The sequence below is a fragment of the Pseudopodoces humilis genome, chromosome 7 (genome assembly GCF_049639895.1).
Source record: "Pseudopodoces humilis isolate 2021_Gansu_Grassland_sample_001 chromosome 7, ASM4963989v1, whole genome shotgun sequence".
In the NCBI taxonomy this organism is placed as follows: domain Eukaryota; kingdom Metazoa; phylum Chordata; class Aves; order Passeriformes; family Paridae; genus Pseudopodoces; species Pseudopodoces humilis.
In genome coordinates, this window is record NC_142206.1 from 54,305,233 (window position 1) to 54,318,819 (window position 13,587).

The 13,587-nt window shown below is 41.0% G+C and overlaps 1 long non-coding RNA gene across 1 annotated transcript; it reads left to right on the forward strand.

The window, feature by feature from the left end:
- The first annotated feature begins 314 nt into the window (after positions 1-314).
- LOC148184037 (uncharacterized) lies at positions 315-2,888 on the forward strand. The gene is made up of 3 exons (XR_015773008.1): positions 315-424; positions 1,093-1,192; positions 2,471-2,888. It is a non-coding gene; the product is annotated as an uncharacterized LOC148184037 (long non-coding RNA).
- Positions 2,889-13,587: the final 10,699 nt, after the last annotated feature.

Sequence of the window (13,587 nt, forward strand, 5' to 3'; positions counted from 1 at the left end):
CCAAGATTGGCCTACACTCCTTAAATTACATCATGCCAATTCCTCCCCAGCCCCCCACCCCCAATTATGCTCTGTCCAGCATATTTATTTTTAATTCAATAAAATCTCCAACTCCTTATGATTTTCTAGCAAGCACCCCAGAGGCCTATTAACAACCTCCCCAAATTCACTTCAAGGCAATTCTCCTGTAACTGGAATCAGCTGTCTCATTGCTTCTGTGCAAGCCAGCACACTTGGATTCAATCAGAATACTATTTGCTCAGAAAGCTGGGAAAATAGGGTTATTGCTCCTGAAGCCTGTAACAAGGCTGTCACGCCTCTCAGACTCACAGAGCTTAAAGCCAGGAGCACAAATCTGCCTCACCACTTACACAGGTTCCAGATACTCTTTGCATACATCTGCTAAATCCTATGCTCAGTAAAGGTATCCGGGTTTGTCCTGATGAACTGGTCCCTCTATTTGCCATAGTAGCTCATCATTGCTGCGTCATCCTTAAGTTATTGCCCTGGTTCTACACTGCCCTCTCTGGCTTTCCAGCGTTACCTTTAAATCACAGATATCAGAGCAATACCTTGTCCTTAGTGTTAGCCTGACCAGTGCCAGAAGTGGAGGTTAAACCACCCCTTTGCTCCTAGCTCTCTCCTCCTGAGCACAGAGCCATGGCTCCTCTTAGACCTTTTCTCCACTGCAGCAGAATCATCCACAGCTTTCCCGTGTCAAGGGATTTTTAAACCCTGTCCATCATGAGATTTGGATTTATGACAGAGTTCAATGCCAGCTGGCTTCAATGGTCACTGAATTGCACTCAGGAGGATTTCTGAGATACAAACAGCAGAATGGAGTGGAGTACTGCTTCCCTAGAGACTGGCTCTAAGACAGTCTTATGTCTTCCCTTGGCTGTAAAACTGCACAATGGACGACTAATTTGCACTACTGTGGGAGAACTGAATTCCAGCAATCAAAGCCAGGCTTTTACCTTGGCTTCAGAAGAGAAAAGAAAATAAATGGTGAAATGTTTCCATTCAAATCATCAGTACCCATGTACAAAAGACAGAACTGTGATTTACACAAAAATTGTCTTTCACTCACAGGAAAGGAAGAAGGGGAAAGTCTGATCTGGAACCTGCTGAGTTTCCCCAGCCAGGAGAGCAGAAATAGAAGATGTAGGCACAGAGACTTTGCAAGCTCCTTGTGAGTAGTTATTGAAGGAAAGGATTTTGTGGGAAAACTGGAATCTGCTCATTATGAGCTAAGTAAAAGCTTCTTCAGCTGCAGCCAACTGCAGTTTAATTTAAACTGCATTCACACTGACAAAAGCATAGTGGCTAAATTGCTTGCACTAATCATACCCTGCCCATGTACTTTGCTTACAGATGGTCATTAATATCATAATGATGACCTGTGACAGACAGGCTGCAGTGTGTGCAACTATCCTATTTAGTTTGGCCAGGATGAATTGTCCAGCTGTAATTCAGCACTGAATAAGTGGGGCATTTAAAGAGAGCAGTAATGTGAGCTGCACTGTGTGTGAAAGACAACAGGCATCTCAAGATGACTCTGCTAACCAGGGTGTTTTCTACTTGTCTTCCTTCAGTGGGGCATATCTTGAAGTTTGGGGTCACATATAAAATATGAGACAAACAGAACCAGTCCAGTCCTCAAGATGATATTTTCCCAAGTTATTTGACACATTGGATTAGTTTTCTGGGAGGGACAGAATCACCATACCTGGTGACAAATCCTGCCACACTTTCTTGTCGGTGGCAATGCAGAACAGAGCCTCTTACAAAACTTGAGTCTTCAGAAGCTCCTCCGCCCCTTTTAGAAGGGAGGTGTCCCATTCTCCTGCCCTTATACTTCACTGAAAATTGCTCTTTCAAGGCTACTTTGGCCGTGATCCTGTCATTTAGCTGCCTTGTACTGTTGAATATTTGTTGAATTTTACCAGTGAACTCTCCATTCTAAATTCAAGACTTCAAACAAATGTAAACTAATTTCCTCCTAATTTGTCTCAAAACCAAGACACCCACGAAGCTAACAATACTGCTTCCATGAACTCTGTTCCTGCACTGTGAGTTTGCTGAGTGTTGTTATGTTCACAGTAGAAGCCTGAGTGAATGATTTGGATACTGATTCCAAAGCAAGCAGGAACATCTGGTACCTGAACTAAAGATAGCTCAGAAACATCAAGGCTAAAATTCACACAAAAATATTTAATCCTGAAATTTTAAATTTTTCATCCAATTCCTCATTTCTCCTGGTGTTTCAGAAAACCAAAACCCCGGAAAATTTCAAAGCTCAAAACCTCTTTCTTTCTGCCCCTTCTGACTGCAGGATGTTGGGAGGTGGGATGCACTTGTGTAATAGGTGTCTGAGAAAAGGAAACTCTGGTGGCTTATCTCATCAGAATATGACAGCCCAGCCACTTTCTGTGTTCTTTCACTCTAATACTATGTCATTTCTACTTAGGCTTCCCTTATCAGCTGACATCTGCAATGCCCTTTGTATGGTGACACATGATGGAAAAGCTGCGAGGCTGAGTGGCTGTCATTGCCTCTCTCATTAACCATCACACCTTCATCTGAAGCAGCAAGCATTCCTTCTGTCTGCTCCCCAAAGTCACTAATCCTCAATTTAACAGCGATTCGTGGTGCCTTCAAAGTAATTCCCATGAAGGATGATAAGGAACCTGGAGTTGCATGACGTGCTGCTCTTTGCTGCCTGTGATTGGATCATCTGGGCTCACCAAAATTTCAAGACACACACACACACACACACACACAGACAATCTGTTAAACACTCACATGCCACATCAGTGAGCCTGGTTCCCAGCTGCAGGTTAGACACTGATTGTGACTTTCAAACAGCAAGTTAAAGGCCATGCAGAATTCCTGGAGGTGATGTGTTTCACACATTAAAGTGGGTGAAGTGCTAATATTGGTTCCCAGCTATCAGTTCCCAGCAGCCATGAGCGAGCTGCTGGATGACATGGCAAAAGCACTGCCTTTAGTTTGGAATGAGTAGCTCTGTGCACTGGATAAGGATCACAATTTGTTTATTACTAATATAATGACTTGTGATTTTTTGTTTGCTGAGTTTGGTTTGCTTTAAACCCCTGCTTTCTGGTCATATTATTTATAGATAGATAACTCTAGGATATTTCTGGGACTATTCAGTAATCCCAAAATTTTTGTACATTTTAGCATGAATTATTGTTTATTCAGGAAAATATCTGCTGCATTATGTTATTCCTTATTTATCAGAGGAAGTAAAACTGAGAGAAGGTTGCACAGCACACTTTGTGTGTGTAGGGGTAATAACCAAAGCCTGTTGTCTCTGAAGCAGCAGCACACACCCAGAAAATTCTCCACCATAATTATTTCTGTGTAAGAAAGATGATTCCTACCTGTCTGGATTACTCTGTAAAATAATTAATTTATCCAAACAAAAAGGACTGTGTTATTAAAGAAGGTTATCTGTAAACAGTAAAACAATTCACCAGAAATGGAGATACAGTGCTTCTATCTTACTGTTTCAATTTGGATGTAACCTGAGCACGTGCAGGTGTGAGCCTTTCCATCTAACTGAGGTTTTTTATGAGTCAAAAATCAGGTTTAAACTGTTCACATATTTAGTGGAGACAGAAAGACAAATGTTTTTGGATTATTTAATGCTGCTACAAAATAAAACAATCAAATCTCAGTGTTTCACTAGAAAACTTGTAATTCACCATATCGAGCTGGACCAAATCCCCTGCTGCTACAAGCCAGAGGGGCTCTGCCAGAACCCATATAAATGCATCCATTCCAAGCCAGATTTGAACTATAAGCCTTAAATCTAGTTTAAGAATTTAAATGCTTCACAGCATGGGGTGTTTTTAGGTTTTTAACCCATAGTCTTTTTACTGCCGCAGTACTTGTATTGGTTGCTCATTGCACAGACAAGTTAGTGAAAAAAACATAAAATAGTTGAATAACATATTGAGCCCTAGGTACAGTAGCTGAAGGGCAATGCACAGAAACTGTTCTGCAACCCACAGTAAAGCTGCTGTCAGGAAAATGGAAATTCTTGCTACTGCAATCATAGACATCACTTGTAACAGGGGTAAGAAAACAATTTTCAGAGACAAGCCCAGTCTTTGAAGTGATAGGATCTTTTTCAGCTTCTCTTTGGAATATGGGGGACACTGGATGCCCAGATAACACCATTTCCACTGGAAGTGTCTGATGAAGGCTGGTATGTTTGTAACCCCAAGGCAGAGCACTCCTTTCAGACAGAGCTTCTGGTTTCAAGTCACTCTCCACGTTGCATTTTCTTTTCTGTACAGTCAGAAATCCGTTTATAACCCTTATGTGACATCCAGTGAAAAGTAACAACTCTGGGTCAGTTCCTCAGGTGGCATAAATCAATGTGGCTGCACTGACTTCAGTATTGCCTTCAAATGTAGCTGAAGGTCTGGCTCTGCTGACATTTAATTCGTGCATTGGAACAGGAATGCGTGCACAAACACTGAGAGCCTTTAAATGTTTTTATTCAGGGGGAAAAGCACTCACTTTACCAGAATCTAACAGCCCTCCAGCTTTCAGCTCCTTCTAAATAACTCAGACAAGGAAATCAATCAAAACACTTTTTTTCCAAGCTTACAACAAAGTGCAGTAGATTTACTCTAAGTACTAGATTTTTTTTCTCCTGGTATACGTGTGTATCTGAGGCAAAACATAAATAACATAAAAGTTCTGGTTAATATACCTCTGAGCAGGAATATGTTTTTTCTTTTATTTATGATTTTCATGGCTATGTTCAGGCAGTGACATTATTCATCTCTTTATTCTCAGTTCAGCAGATCTGTCTGTAGGTGACACACAGAGCAAGTGTACAGCCTGGAGCGCATGATAGGAAAGTCAGGTAAATAAAACAACATCCCTTTGCAAGACAGTAGAAGATTTTAATCCTGAATTTCTCACTTTATTCCTCCAGCTCCCTGTGTGTGGTGTTTGCAGTGTCTGGTCTGAGGGTAATCAGACACTAAGCTCATTGAGGTTTGATGAAGCCAGAGCAAAGGCAGGTCAGGGCATTAGGACAGTGAGAGAGGGGGCTCTGCCTCTGATCCCAGTAATGGGCACAGGGGAAGAGCCATTTAAATGAGAGGCTGCAGCAAGGACAGCAATGCAGCCAGTGCTGAGGCATCCATCCTGTTCCATGTTATCCAAACCCACTTTGTGCTTTTACTTCAGAGGACAACATAATGAGGCACCCAAATCTAGGAATTGTGGAAAACAGTCTGGAACTGGGGAAGGAGGCACCTTTTCACCCTGCTCCCCAATGCCAGAGGTCCATGGAAACACTGGCAGGCACTTCAGTTTGCTACAGTGTCAAATCCTTCTGGGCTGGGCAGTTTGCTTCTTTTCTCAACTTTTCTGTGAAAAACAAGCAGCAAACTCTTTTTTTCTTTCGTTTTGTTTTTTTTTGTTTTGTTTTGTTTTTTTTATTTTTTTTTAATTTATTTTTTTTCCCCAGCTGAATTCCATGCCTAGTCTGTAGTCCTGACCAAAAAAAATCCCACTGATTTTTTAGCCCTGGGATCTTAGGTTCCCTGGGTGCACAATAGAAGAAAATGACACCAAGCAGCTGGACACTGCTGTGTCTGAAGAGCATGGATGATGAAGTCTTTGCTGCCTGAGAAGGAAATTTATTAGGAAGATAAAGAAGGGCCATGATAGATTAAATGTTGCTGAGAGATGAAGTAGATATCCTTAAGGGTCTGGGCAATTTCTTCATCCCAGGAAATGGAGGACCTGTAATATTCCAGAGTCCATGATTTACTTGAGGGGAATAGAAATGCTAAAGAAAAGGCTCTCACTGCAGAGGAGAAGATAATAAGGCAATTAAAGCTCTCAGTACTATTAAAAAGTTGACAAAGCACCAGGATTAGATGAAATACATCAGTGAAATCAGAGTGGAAAGAGCAAATAAAATCTAAAAGCCTTTGGAGAAGAATTTTGATTGCTGACTAATGGCAATGCTAGTACCAGAGGATAAGGTAATTTCTGTACATAAGGAAGGACAAGGTTAAAAATGGGCACATTTCACCTGAATTTCAGGAAATTAGTCAATAATGTATCTCAAGATGAATTGATTTGAAAGGTCAAACAGGATGGTGACATTGCTGCAAGTGGGAAAATTAGAGAAACTGGTCAGGAATTACCCTTTGGCAGCCAAAGGTTCTGATAAGTTGGTTGGGAAGCCTTAAGAGAAAGCAATCTATATTATCAAAATTCATAAATAGTCCAACCTCTCTGGTCACATTCTTTATGCTCAGAATTCTCTGGAAAAGCCTGAAGGATTATCTGCATTCATCAGGGTACCCTCACCAAGTTTGCAAAGGACACAAAGCTGGGAGGAGTGGCTGAGAGGGGTCATGCTGAGAAAGTTCAGGGGGATCTTGTGAGTGCATATAAATATCTGATTTATGGGGTACAAAGAGGACAGAGCTATGTCATTTTCAGTGTTGTCCAGTGACAGGACCAGAGGGCAAAAGTTGAAATATAGGAGATGCTGTCTGAACAACAGGAAAAGATTTTTTACTGTGATGGTGAGCAGTGGAACAAGTTGCCCAAAAAGGTTGTGGAGTCTCCCACCTCTGACTTATTCAAAAGTCATGTGGACACAGTCCTGGACAGCCTGATCCAGGACTACCTGAGCAGGGTAGTGGGACCAGTAACCCGTCTGCTATCCTGTGATCTGTGTTTTCTCTTGTTTTTTTCTGGCTGTTTTACATTATCTGAGTATCCAATGATGCCAGAAAATAGGTTATCCCAGATCAGATGAAGTACACAAGGTTTATCAGATATGGCTCTGTCTCCTGTCTCTGTCCCCAGGTGCTCCCTAGAAAAGATCCAGCATGCTCAGTCCCACTCCCACCCAGTGATTCAGCTCTGTCCCATTTTGGTGCACTCTGGTTAAAATACAAATGAAAAAATAGGTTGTCACCCACCTCAATGCACTCTGGCAGTAAGGTTCTCCTTGGGCTTTGTGCTCACTGGGAGAAGAAAAGACACAAAGAGAGGTTCCAGAGAGACTTTTGTTTCTTTTACCATCAAAAGCAGGAATATCTGATGGAGTGCTTCCTGCTCTCAAAGTTGTTTGATTTTTTTGATCTGATGCAAAAACATCAGGTCAGCTAAAAGAATTGATTTGTAATGCATGAAAGAGTCCCAAATATATATTTGTCTAAATAACTAAACCTGTTCTTGTTCTTAACCTTAGCTAAAAAAAAAAGTACAGATTTTATAAGAAAACATAGTCAGACTTTTTCATGATAATAAGAACTGAAAAGTAATTTACAATTCCATTATGAAAAAGTGTGTTTCCAAAGGAAAAGTGGTTATTTCAGTTTCCTAAACTGTGAAGAAAAAAAAAAATCATGACAAGAAAATAAAATGCAGGGCATTTAGAGATCTTGGCAAATAGATATTACAGGATTGTTTCCATATTTAGATCCATCTTTTCATATTTTGAATAGTGCTGGAAAGAAGGCGTGTGATTATTACCTGCAAATGCTATTTTCTGGAGATAGAGCAATGTGGAGATATAATTAAAAGTTGTGGAGCAAAGTTTCTAAAAGAAAATTCACATAATCATAAAAATTCCTGATAGCAAGGACTAAATGAGTTTCGTGGAATAACAACTGAAAAAAGAAATATTTTAGGACTGAACATATTATATGTTAAAAATTGAATTCTATTCTACATGGGAACCTTTTTCCACTGACAAAGGAATTTGATGGCTCAATGAGATTTTCCATCTCTAATGTTTATGATTCAGTATATTAAATATGACCTAATTTCTATGATATATGATGCATACAGGAGGCATATGAGATCCTGTAAGAAAAAAAAAAAATCAATTGATTGGTGGGGATAGACTACTTAAGGGCCAGTGAAATTTAACCAGAGAATCATCAAGGTGTCATAGAGAGAAATGAGACCTCCTCAATTTTGACAGCCACCTTTGCTAAATTACCACACTGTGTCTCTCCCTGTTCATCAGTGCAATGATGAGTAAGTTCTCTGTGTGTGTCACCAAACTGAAGTCTTCCAGTTCCAGAAAGTCTGGGTAAATTTTGTGCATGGCTGCAGAGGTGCAGACGGGTCTGCAGGCTGGATAACAGGTGCCCATGAGCCTCCCTTTTTCATTTATTCCTCTAATCAGACAGCAGCTCTGAACATGCTTATGAAAAGCACTGGAGGCTGTGACCAGAGACCCTGAAAAAGGTGTTCATCTCAAAATGGGCCAGGAACCATGAAGTGAACCAAGAACACAACTGGACTGAGGAGCCCATGCCCCCACTTACCCAAATGAAACAGAGTGATATTTTCTTTTGGAGCACTGAGTGGTCCAAGTGTGATACTGAAGGCCTCGTGAGATAATCCCTTTGCCCCCAGAACGGGTGGCAGGAGATGCCATCCCACTGCTGAAGGTTACTGAGGGTCATTGCACTCTTGCTGTCTGGCTGGTGAAGCTCTCACACGATGGTGTGAGAACAGTGGACTGGCCCCCTTGCTGTAGGACACAATCTATACTGAATTAGCCTTTAATTACAAGTCTTTTAATTATTCAGTGTTGACTCATGGTATGAAGCAGCAGCTGTAAATCTTTCTAAAGCAAAAGCTTTGATTCCTGGTATTCTTTCATTATCTCTTATACTGTCCTTATGCAGGGAAATATAAGAACTTTATTGACATAATTTCATAATTTTTACAAGAGTAACCAAAGATCCATGCTGTTCCTCAGTAAGAGCCATAATAAATTTTAAAGCCTCTGGCTGTTCTTAGGTGGCATTACCAAGCAGAATGTGATTTGTCTGAAGTTTGATAGATCTTTATAAATCTCACTGTAACAGAGAATAATTTTTATCTCCAGTTCATGAAAACTGCTACAAATTGAAAGCAGGTATAGAGAACTACAGTGTTGACTCCAACATAATACAGTCTTGAGCCTAAATCTATCACTATCTACACTAGTATGGAAAATCCATGTTTTCTCAAAAGAGATGTGGTTTGGTCCTCATTGATAATGCACTTAGAGAGATACGTTTATGATAGCAACATTTGTAATACATCAAATATCTATATCTACTTAAATATCTGCAGAGAGAGAAATGTCTGTTTTACCCTGAGTGTTTACTCTTTGTAAAAGTAGAACAGACTTTTACCCTTACTTCCTGCATTGCAGTAAAAGATAAAACAGCTGAGAGAATGAACCTTGTGATACTTACGATAAAATTTAAAAATGTATTTTGAAAAGGTTTTCTCCAAGTTATAAGCAACATGAATTTCAAAGAACAGTGGTCTGTTGTGGGCAAATAATTTCTTGAATCAACATTTCTGCATTGAAATAGCTTCAGGTGGCTTGGGATGCTGGCTTGACCCCACAAACAGGGAAGGGGATGAATCCTCTCCCTCTTCCAGACTCACAGCCAGGCTGGTACACACATCCCACTAAACAATGAGATACATTTTACTCATTTACTCAGGCACTACATGAGATATCAAAAATTTCCTCAAGTATTCTGTTGTGTTTGGGTGTCGAGACACCAGTCTGTGCCTTCCTGTGGCAGGGGGTGAAAGGGGCTCCTGATAATTTCTGTTTATGTCAGTGGACCTGCCCCATTCCCTTCTGTTGCTTCTGCATTTGCTAAGAACTGGAAAATAAATACAGAAACCAAAAAAGTAGAGGAAAATATGACCATCTTCTGAGACTGAGAACTTGAACATTGGGTTTGCCATAGAAGCTTTGGCTCCTCCAATGCTCTCCTAACCACCCACCAAACCTGACCATCAATCCTTGAGGTAATGAATGTGCAAAAGACAAAGTAGCTGAGCTGCAAGATTCAGCAATTGTATCCTTATGTAATGGGTCTAGTTTTACAATTCACTGGCATTTATCAGGATGGTTGCTCTTTTCTGCTCATAATCACAGTCTATTATTTCTCACATTCTAGAAATACCATAAAGAAAGAAGTTTCTTGAAAAAGCATCAGTAAATAAATCCCTCTGCCAAAAGTTTATAAATTGTGTGTTACTGTGCATATCCCAGCAGCAGTAGTTCAAGCATTAATGACTTAGCCTTTCTTAATCACTTTTTTAATTACAAAAACCAGACAGAAATTATTATCAACAAATTACTTGGTATAACATTATTGTTCCTTCTCAAATCAAGATCATGTTGGATGTATTAAAAAATCATAAATTAAGCCAAATGCCAAACATTTGCAGAGCTTGAATTCATTCAGCACTTGACTTTTACAGATGTTCTCACAGCAGTGATTTTTAGGTTATTTTTCCATCTTGTCCTGTATTATCTTATGTGCTCCACCATGGAGCTCATTGCAATGAAGACGAGGGCATAAAGTGGTAATCCATTGGTACATTCTTTGCTGTCTCTCATTAAAGCTGACAAGAAATAATTACTTCATACTTGTTCTCATTAACAGCTAAAATTGTCTTCCACTTTCTTATATTAGCAATAATTTACATTTAGTACTAAATCTATTAACTGGTGTCAGGTCCTCGGGTCAGAACTCTCATTTTCCAACTTCTCAACTCTTTTCCCCTGTGTGAGGAGGACAGTCCCTAGTGCCACACAGCAAGGTGTGCTGGCAGAGCTGGCAGCAGCATCGCTGTGTGATCTGCTCATCTGGGCTACATGGCATCAATAATAATGGGAAAATGAAAGATCACCATCTCTGCCTCCCAGATTAATCCATGTTTGCTGTGCTGTTAGACTTTGCTTTGTTACAAACACAGGGGTGATATATGGTCAGCAATTAAAATCCCAGAGAACTGAGACCAGCTTTCTCTGCATCTTTGAAAACATAAAGCTCTAGAGAAAGACAGTGTCAGTACTATATGGCCCTGAAATGAATTCTTGGAGGCATGAGAAGACTAGAAATTTAACCTAGACTGTACATTTCAGGCCTCTCCCACAGATTTTGTTGAATTTAGCTAAAGTTATAACAGACCTCTGGCTCTGCAGATGAAGGAAGGGCACACAGCAATAGATCTCTCTGGAAAACTGGGATAAAACTAGAGTGATGGCAAAGACTTTCAACAGCAACAAGGATTTTTGAAAGGCAGATTTCAGTGGATGAGACTGATTGTTTTATGAAGCTGCAAGAAATCTCTTTGAAGAGGAAAAGGCTGTAATAGTTTTGTACTTAAGGCCACAACAAGGAATTCCTGGCAAACTTTCAATTTATGCAGCTATATTTTTTTAATGGAACTTGGCTGAGTTTCAGTCAGGATCAGAAAGGGCAAAGAAATCTTTGAGATATTAGGAGGAGTAAAATGTAAGTATAACAGAAATCTAAGCTCACTGGAATTCCTTGTCATCAGACTCACATCTATTTATCAGGATTGAGAAAGGAAGAACCATGGTACTTGGTGTTTTGTTGTTTTTTTTCTTTTTCCTGACAGCTTATATTTACTTAGAAAGCTGCCATTTAAGAAGAAAAAGGAAGGGTTCAGAAAGGGAAATTTTAGATATTATCTTGGTTTAAGCTGCACCACGACAACTTCAGCTTTAAATGCTCATGAAGAGTTATGGATACCATCATCCTTATTTTTCCTTTACCATGACAAAACAGACAGGAGTGAGAGCTGCACAATAGCAACTCTCAGAGCTCCTGTTGGTCCTGCCTTGCCCTGTCTGGGTGTGAGGGCTCAGAGCACCACGCTGCTTTGTGCAGCTTTTGACCAGGATGAAATGCTTCCCCTTCCTCCCCATCCCTCCCACGCCCCTCTCAAGCAAGCAGAAGAGAACCCTCTGAGCAGGTAAAATGTCTCAACAGGGCTAGTGGGTGAATTTTTAAGATAATTCTGAGTTTATCACAAAAAATCCAGGCAGAGAAGAGAGCACCTGCCGTGTACTGTGTGTTTCTATAAGCAGATTGTATGGAAGGAGTCTGTTCTGAAGGGTGTGCTTAGTGATCTGACAAGGTTCCAGTCTGTTCCCCACCCTCTCCTGTCTGTGACCATTGCTTCCCAATCCGCCCCAGGAGCAGGCACGGCCTTGGGCATGATCCCCTGTCCTTCTGCTGGCCCCTGTACCAGCTGGGGCACCCAGGGGCACTCCTTGTCCAGACATGGCACTGAGCAGCTGCTCGCTGTTTTCCAGCAACTCTTCCAAACCTCTGAGCCTTTTCATGTCTGTATTATGCAAAACACCCATCTTTTAAACCACTGGGTATCTTCCCAGCCAGAGGTCATTTTGCATCTCTGCCTCTTTGCCTCGTGCTCTAAGGCTCTGAATCTGTTGTTCCTCCAACCAGCAGCCCCTGGCTCCTTTGGGCTTTGGTTTTGCTCTGGAGACTTCTGATTTAATCCTGATGCAGACATACAGATGCTGTTCTCTGATCTTTTTCACTGCCCCAGTTGCACATGTTGCTTGGGCAGTTGATACAGCCAGCCCTTCTTCCTCGCTTTCTCCCAAGTGTCTCTGAAACAGCCAGAGGGAAATGAGCATTCACAGAACATCTCTGCACTCAGATTCCTGCTGATGACTGAAATAACCAGTCAGAGCTGCACAACCAGGTGTATCATTACACAGATAGCCAGGTAAAATTGCAAAGAATGAGACTTCCCCAAACACGCCATGGCATATGCAAATACAAGAAATTAAAATATAATTAATTATTTTTAAACTTAAAAATAACTTTTTTTTTGCCTTGAACAGCGTCAGTATTTGTTATCTCCCTTTTTCATTCTGAATCACAGGCTTTGTCAATTTGCCAATAAGATTTAATGTTAAATTTTGAATGTTTTAATGTGAGGAAAAAAAAAGGAAAGCTTTTGATTGTAATCTCTAGGGTCAAATAAGAGGAAAGAAAAAAAGATCAAAATGCTGCCATTGTAAAAACTTGTCAGAGATTTAGCTGTGACATTCAGGCATATCATTAAAATTTGTTTTACAACTGCTGCTACTGTACTTCCCTGCAGTAGCACGAAGGAAGCTGAAAAAATAATCTTTACATTTTCCTGAGAAAATTAGCTTCCATGTGTACTTACACCGAATTTTATTTTTCTCCTCATTATGTGTGATGGTTTGTCAGGCTGTTGATGCAAGCACACCGGAGCCTCGGGGGCTGTCCCCAGCTAATTGCAGCAATAGAAGCCAGATTAGAAGGGCTCAGTGCCCGCCTGGCACAGGCGGTGGCAAAGCTGATTTGAGGTGTCCTGTACAAGGCTCAGGACAGGTCACTGTGGTCCCATGGCAGTGTGATAATCTTGGGCTTTACAGATAAAAATTTGCATCTGAATGCCGCCAGCCACATCAGAAGGTTTATTCTCCATCAGATTTTCCTCACGGACTTTGTGGCGGACGCGGCGCAGTTGGATGGTGAGCAGGGCACTGTGTCTGTGGGGGCTCCCTCTGGGGCTCGGGTCACGCTCATACGAGGTGGTTCTTTATGCACACGGACTTTCCTCCATCCCAGGAGGCTGCTGGGATGCACTTGCAGAGCTGTCCCTAATGTCCTCTTGGAGAAATGTGGGGTTTCCCTGCGGCTGGGCAGATGGGACACGTCC